Source organism: Chiloscyllium plagiosum, unplaced genomic scaffold, assembly GCF_037043375.1.
Source record: "Chiloscyllium plagiosum isolate Xiang-an unplaced genomic scaffold, Cpla_swu_hap1 HiC_scaffold_49, whole genome shotgun sequence".
Classification (NCBI taxonomy): domain Eukaryota; kingdom Metazoa; phylum Chordata; class Chondrichthyes; order Orectolobiformes; family Hemiscylliidae; genus Chiloscyllium; species Chiloscyllium plagiosum.
Genome location: NW_028270187.1, coordinates 21,131,235 through 21,138,144, shown reverse-complemented (window position 1 = coordinate 21,138,144; position 6,910 = coordinate 21,131,235). Strand labels below are relative to the sequence as shown.

The 6,910-nt window shown below is 41.8% G+C and overlaps 1 non-coding gene across 1 annotated transcript; it reads right to left on the bottom strand.

Annotated features, from left to right (window-relative positions):
* Positions 1-3,856: 3,856 nt before the first annotated feature.
* On the bottom strand, positions 3,857-3,938 carry trnas-gcu (transfer RNA serine (anticodon GCU)). Its single transcript has one exon. It is a non-coding gene; the product is annotated as a tRNA-Ser (tRNA).
* Positions 3,939-6,910: the final 2,972 nt, after the last annotated feature.

The window sequence follows — 6,910 nt, the reverse complement described above, 5'->3', positions numbered from 1 at the left end:
GTTGAACAGTCTGTCCCCAGTTTGACTGAATAGATGAGTTTCCACTTCAGCAGGTAATTGAATCCCGCATCTGGTTTCTCTGTGATATCGGTGTCCTTTTATCTACCCAGGATGAGTGATTGGTTCAAATCATGTCCACACAAACGCAAGACCCGTTGTCCATGTTGTGAATGTGTTTTTATTCTTCCTGATATACCCACAGGGTGTGGATGTCGCTGGTCAGGACAGCATTTGTTGTCCATCCTGATTCGCTGCTGTCTCGCTGCATGAGAGACATGAATTCGATCCCAGTCTCGTGTGACTGTGTGCAGTTTGCACATTCTCTCTTTGCTTGTGTGAGTTTCCTCCCACAGTCTGAAGGTGTGCAGATTACTGGAATCAGGCATGGGAAATGAAGGGAAACGTAATAGGTATGGAGTCTGGGTCTATTAGGATGTGCTTCGGAGGGATGGTGTATACTGGAAGGGCCGAATGGCCTGCTTTCCCACATTGTCGTCATACTCAATTATGTTGTTCAGATCCTGGAGTCGCAATTAGGCAGGATTGGATAAAGATGGTATAAACGACGTACATAAATGGGATTGCAGGAAATTAAAGACATGTTCTCTGTTCCTGAGGTCAGGCTTCCATTCCAGGTTTTATTCTCGAACTTTGACATTACCGGTTCCGTTTGTGAGTCCCCAAGGATGACTAGCTTTTTATATAACCACAACACCACCTTCTCCAGGGGTGGAGTATTTATTGGGAACAGAAAGATGATTCTGAGCTGATGCGAGCAAAAGCAGAGAACAATGTCAAAACCACTGATCCAAACAAGAAAATGAAAATTCGAACCTTGCCATCCCAAAGTTTAAGTCTCCACTCGCTTTAGATGCGCCAATCGGCTGTCTCAGCAACATGTACTGTTTATAGTCATAATATTATAAATTAATCGTTTTTTACAAGATTATATTCTCCGAGGTGATGATCTGTTTTCCATCGAATTTTGTTCTCTGATATTTCTGCGTTTGATGTATCAGGTTTTAAACCCAAAAGTTCTTGAAGATGTCTCTCCCTCGCACGCACCCTAGCTCTCTATTCCGTCCCTCATCCCATTTGACTGAGGCATTGCACAATCTAACATACATTTTCAGGTTGATATCATCCAGTCTGTTCCGTTGCACTCACTTTTGCTGGGTGACCATGCTCCAATCTCTTCATTGGCACCTTCACATCATTCGATCCGTTTGGATATCGTGTCTGTGAGATCAATTCTCTTTTAGCAGCTTTTACTGACATGGACCAGAGATTATTGGAGTGTGACGTTCAATAAAAGGGTAACAGGGAATAACTGGGGAAAAGATACTCTGTTGGAAAAGATCCCCCATGAGGGCTTTCTGCGATAGCCTCGTGACATTATCGCTGGATTGTTGACATAGCACTTTCAGGTAATATTCTGGGTTTACGGGTTGGATTCCCTACACACCACGATGATGGCAGTATTTAATTCAATAAATGCCTAGAATTAAGATTACTTTGTCTGAAAACCCCATCTGTTTCATTGACGTCCTTAAGGGAAGGAAACTACCGTCCTTATCTGGTCTGGCGTCCACGTGACCCCAAACCGGAAGGTAATAAATGCTGCAGAGGTACCCCCGATGCTGGTACAGAATGGAAATATGTTCATTCGGCTCATTGCTAAAATTGTCCAGGGATGTGATCGCACTGGGAAAATTGGAGGAGAGATTCAATCGGACAGAGTCTAGGCAAAAGAGTTTCAGTCATGAAGGGAGACATGTCAAACTGGGGTTGCTTTTTACCGTGCAGAGGAGTTTGTGAGTGGTATGTATAAGGTAGACTGAAAGAAGCGTTTCCCATCGATGGAAAGAACGATCACAGGGGGCCAGAAATTTAATGAGAGAGACAGAAAGGTTTAAGGAGATGTGTATAAAAGCCGTATAGACCAGCATGTGTTCGAATTTGGAACACACTGTCTGTAAGGGTCAGAGAGGCAGTAACCCTTATAACCTGAAGGAATATTAAGATGTGAATATGTTCTGCCAATAACGGTAAGGCTATGGGCTAAAAGATTCGGGGTGGTAAGCAGTTGTTTTTTACAAATGCAACCACAACGGGTTGAAGAGTCTCCTTTGAAACTGTCGTCCTCGGTAGTATAGTGGTTAGTGTCACCGTATTATATGCGGGAGATAGGAGCTCAATTACTTGCATTATAAATATTTTAAAACTGTCGCTCCGTTTCCAAATGCGGTTATTAATGTCTGTCCTTCCATTCTCCACGGGACATGTCACAGGCAGGACAGTGCTGTCTGAATTAGTGTGAGGAAGGACTGCCGATCCCGGCGAGACAGAGTGTAAATGAAAGTACAAACACTTGACTTCCGCCGACTGCACCTTGTGTCTGTATTGGAATCTAAACCATTTAATAGAAAGAAGGAGGAAGTTGAAGAAGAAACAGGGCAAAGCAATTCAGATGTGAGTGCAGAAACATTTTCTGCAGCATCATGAGGAAAACTGACAAACGACTCTGAGAAATAGTGTCTTTCAGAACTGTCAGTTCACGGAGATGATTTTGTTCCACTTAAGCCCTTACGAAATTGAATATCAATTTAACTAAAGACTTGAAATGTTAGAACACAACAGGCGGTGAGTCACGTGCTTGAAACTGTGTTTACAAGCCAGATGTTTGATGACTCATACTGACATAATAGGCTGAAAGACCATTCGCCTTGCTCTAAAAAACTCAAAAACTGTCATTTTTCAACTGAACAAAATAGGTAAAAACAAAGTCATCAAGAAAAGTTCCAAGCATTCCACATCCCCTACACCCGATGTGGCCTCCTCTATATTGGCGAGACAGGCCGCCTACTTGCGGAGCGTTTCAGAGAACACGTCTGGGACACCCGGACCAACTAACCCAACCACCCTGTGGCTCAACTCTTTAACTCCCCCTCCCACTCCACCAAGGATATGCAGGTCTTTGGACTCCTCCATCGCCAGACCACAACAAGACGACAGTTGATGGACAAACTTTCCTCATTCCTGAAGAAGGAACGTCGATTCTCGTGTTCCCTGGATTCTGCCTGATCTGCTGCGCTTTTCCAGCAACACATTTTCAGTATTGAATTTAGCTATCAGCCGCTTCGTTGGTATTTTTAGCTGTTAATTGTACCGAAGCCCGCCCTGGAGGATTGTCATCCGAAGGTCTGAGGTCGAATCTCCTGGACCACTGAAGTGCTCTCCAACTGGGAAGGGGCATGCCTGTCTGTTGATTGATGTGCAGTACCATTCCGTTGCTGTCTCCTCTGCTCAGTTTCACCAATGTACCATGTCTCAAAGCATCCTTGCCTGCAGCATGTTGTTTTTTTTAGATTAGCGTCAGTCTAAACATTATGGCACGGACGCAGCACACAGAGACTAACGCTGTCAACATATTATCTGTGATGACACTAATTGGTAAAGTTAACATGAGAATGTAACTATGAAAATAAAGTTTTCGATTTACATAAGAAAAAAGTGAACCTAACATAGTCATTCTAACAGACGTAAGATTTAACAAAAAATCAAGGTATTTTTCAAAGTTCAGTTTCAGTGACATTACACTGTAACGTTTGGCTATAAATTCTGTATCTTACCACTCCATGTGTACTCCATGGTCACCTGATGAAGGAGCAGCTCTCCAAAAGCTATTGCTTCCATTAAACCTGTTGGACTATGACTTGGTGTTATTTAACGTCCCATCAGAATTCGGATCCCACAATTAAAACAGAGATGAAGAAGCATTTATTCTCTTAGTCAGTTCTGGATCTGTGGGCCTTCTTTGAGCAGAAGACTGTTGAGGAAGGGTAATTAAAAGCAGTGACGAGATTGGGATTTGAACCCACGCGTGCTGAGCACAATGGATTAGCAATACATCGCCTTAACCTCTCGGCCACCTCGTCACGCACGTAGGCTAGCGTATGACGTTATTAATAAGTGAATTGCGTAAATTAGGCAGCACAGCAGATATTTCTCCCTCGTGTTGGTGTGATGATAAATAGTACAGTCCGGTTCCAAGGCGATGGTCTGAACTCTGGGTTGTGTGGCAAGCGCATTCCCACTCTGCTCACAGTGATCTGCACAAAAATGAAGGTCTGTTGAATTCAATGAAGATTTGAAGTCAATGGAATAAAGAACCCGAGAAAACAGGGGGTGTTCTTTCAAGAAATAGTTGAATAGAGCTCATAGCGATAGTGGAATCAAGGGTTATGGGGATAAGGCAGGAACAGGATACTGATTGAGGATGATCAGCCATGCTCATAATGAATGGTAGTGCTGGCTCGAAGGGCAGAATGGCCTACTCCTGCACCTATTGTCTATTATATTTCCCTTGAGGAATGGTTTTCCAGACTGGAGGAGAGAGCACAGTGCTCAATGCCATTATTCGGAACATCTTTCTTCTGCTCAGATACTTTTGACACGTGCTTGTGTACAGGGCAGACAATTTTAAAATTCTAAATTAGGCTAAACTGACAATTGAATTCAACAATGAAAAAACCTTCATTTTCCTGTGCCATGCGACACCAAGTCACTGTATGATCTCATCAACACAGTGAACAAGTGTCAGAAGGAAAATTAGTGCAGTGCCAGAGCGCATGCTGGGAGTAGCAGGTGACACACGGGGAAGTGCATTTCCCACAACAGGAACACTTGCCAAACAGCAGACTGCGGTGGAAGAATTCAGAGGTGGTTTACACTTTGGAATTTGATGCCAGAGTACAATGGAGATCTGTCATTGAGTCTGTTAAAGATGAAGACGTTAAGATTTCTACAGATGAAAAATAAAATGAAATGTTCATTTGTTAGTGAAGACAAATGTTGAAATTGAATATGTCAATGATCTACCGATCTTTGGAATAAGTAACTCACCACTTTCCGCACTCGGGGCCAGAACTACTGGTGAAGATGCTCGTATAATCCCCGTTACTAGCCACGGAATCAAAGAAACTCGGTTTGCCAAACGTTCAGGTACAACCAGGAATGTAGAGGTAAGCATTAATGTGTTGCTCCTGAGCTGCAGGTGCACGGTATCTCTGTTCCAGTATAGTGGGCTATGCTGTGCCGAAGTTTTAAGTTTGAGCCTCACATGAACCAGCTTCAGTTTGTCGTCGTCTTGAGGGGTACAGATAGAAGGTGATATTGAGCAAAGCCAAGTTTATGGGAAAAGACTCGTGTTTGTGGATTGAGAAACGACCTTTTCCGGATAATAGCTCCTTGATCAACAAACATATTGCAAGTATCTAAAACGTGCAGAGATATGTGTGGAGAAAGAGCCAAAGATGATATTTCAGCCGTTCGATAACGTTTCCCATGTGTAGTGAGTTAAATTCCGGGAAAACAGATGTTGAACTGGTTTCATGTTATGCAGTTTGTTACAAAGTCACAAAGGTCATTGCAATAATAATTTTAAAAATCACATAGGACCGTTTGAACATTGTGTTGGAATGAATTTTGGTCTGAGCATATTTTATCTTCAATAGCGTGCTGCAGAGAGGTACAGAGGTTAAACAACACAATAGGACAGAGTCTTCTTGAGGGATTTCTTGGGTGGAGTCAAGAATGTACGTAATATACATAACATCATGTGAATGTGATCAAATCCTTAAAGTAGGTGTTGCATCTCCAAGTGACGATTCAATTCCTACTCATTAGGATATAACATCTATCTGAAGTTATTTTAGGACATCAGCTCCATTTGCAGAGTTTCACCTTGAATAATAGTCACACCTTACCAATCCATGAACTTTTTATACTCAGTCTTAATCAGTTGTACGTGTTCATGAAATGTTTTTGTGTCTGAAGTCAACCAAATTCGAAATTGTTACGCAACCAAACTGACTTTCTCTCAATGGTAAATTCCCTCCTCGTATGTTTGGTCGTGTATCTTTTAAAACACTGTGGAACCAGCTCTACGCTTTATTTCTGGAAAGTCGTTCACGATTTAGCTAACTCTATTGAATGGACAAAACTCTCATCCAAACTTTTCTTAATGATTCACTAATGGTTTTGAAGCTCTAACTAAAGTTATTAATTCACTCGAATTAGGGCATTTCTCCGATTTAGTCATTCAAACCTCGCGTTATGTGCAAATCTCATTTGTTTACTTCAAACGTGCGTGTTTCTACTCCAGCATTTCCAAATCTCGTGAATAAAATCCTTCATTCTTTTTATCATCCCTTGTATCCTTTCTGATATTTGTATGTCTCAGTAAACAACGTCACTTGGCTTTCTAATATCTTGCCATCCAGAAAACAGTGTCTGTGCCCTTTCTAATCTCTTTACATGTTTTTGGTGGAGAATGAGGATTACACACAATGCTCCCACTGAGGGTGACCTACAGATTTTACAGTTACACTATTAATTCTGCTTTTTTAACATATGACGTCTCTATGCATAATCTTCAATGAGGTAAAGTATTATCTATCCAGTTCATGAACATCGTCTCCATGGAGACTAAAATTATCTATCATTCCCTTTATTCTTCCACGAAATGTTCGAAACGTTTGCAAGGTCAACATCTCTAACTCCTCGTGCACTGAGTGATTCTCAGCTATTTCTAAATGTGACTGAAGTTCAAATACTTCATAGTGTTTCTCCAGTCATTCCACTGCAGACTGCTTCTGGACAGTAAATGCCATCACCAAAGGCCACCGTGGATCTGAAATCAACCGTTTTCGCATCGTAATTGCCGTAGCTATTGTGTATCATATGTCCGTGTTCTTGTTCATTTTTTTCATCATTTCATGGATCCCTGTATTGAATTCTACTGAATGATTAATTTTTGAATAGAGACATTCCCTTCACCACTCATTCGAAACTCATGGAACATTGAATGGTTTTACTCATATGCTTCCAGAGGACAGTCCTGCCATTA